A 1,127-nucleotide genomic window follows, 5' to 3' on the forward strand; every position below is an offset into this window, starting at 1 on the left:
GGGTTTTACATTTTCCTTGATACTGGAACGACACAATGATAAAGTTGACCTCGGTGGGATTAAAAATGTCTTACGGAACTTAGTCCGGATTCTCTTACGTTGTGAATTCAAATCCTGCTGAAGTCAGCTTTCAATTTTTCGGATTTGATAATTGAAAATACCAGTCAAGCACCGGATATGGGGGAGTCAATGATATCAACTAATTCCTTCCCCTAAAATTTGCTGGAGTCTTTGCCATAAATTATTATTATTGTTATTAGCATTATTATTATTATTATTATTATTATTCCGTTGAGGTCGACTTCGCCTTTCATCCTTTCGGGGTCGTTAGAAGAAATACCAGCTGAGCACTGGGGGGGGTCGATGAAATAGACTAGGCACCACCACCACTACCCCTTTTCACCTCTCAAAATTTCCAGGCTTTTTGCGTTAACGTAGAAAGAAGAATTGGTACTGTTAGTAGGGCGGTGGATTGAAACAGAGACTCGATATGTGATCTACCTAGCAGCTTGTAACTTCGTCACTAGCCTAGCGCCCTTCAGAAGCAAAAAAAAAAAAACAACAGAACAAAACAAAAACATGAACATCACAACGCGTCATTCTGACAAAATATGAAATTACAATGAGCCATTACCATTAGGTGGGTCACTGGAGATTTTAGAAATATCAGTCAAAAAAATTCGTTCGTATCACACACCCACTTTATAAAAAGAAAAAGGACGTGAAGGATATTGTAGAACTAAATATACATTACGTTTAGGGAAGAAAAAAAACAAGCGAGACGGTCATGGTTGGTTAGAATAGATTTGATCATGCGTCTTCTAGGTCAGTGCCAGCAGAGGGCTAAACTACAATTATAGAAAGGGAGTCGATATGGGAGGGGAACTCCTATCACTACGATCGTCATCGTAAGGTTATCTTACATGGTAAGGACAGGAATAGCACCTTCGGTTTTAAATATTGCAAACCCTCCTCCTCACATCAAGGACAAAAAAGCGACTCCAGATGTCCCGGTTCCAAGAGGCGGAAACGAGATCCAGGTATCACATTTCAACAAACACCCTCAACAACACACGCCCTATTACGCGTATATATATATATATATATATATATATATATATATATAT

This window comes from Octopus bimaculoides, chromosome 15 (assembly GCF_001194135.2).
Source record: "Octopus bimaculoides isolate UCB-OBI-ISO-001 chromosome 15, ASM119413v2, whole genome shotgun sequence".
Classification (NCBI taxonomy): domain Eukaryota; kingdom Metazoa; phylum Mollusca; class Cephalopoda; order Octopoda; family Octopodidae; genus Octopus; species Octopus bimaculoides.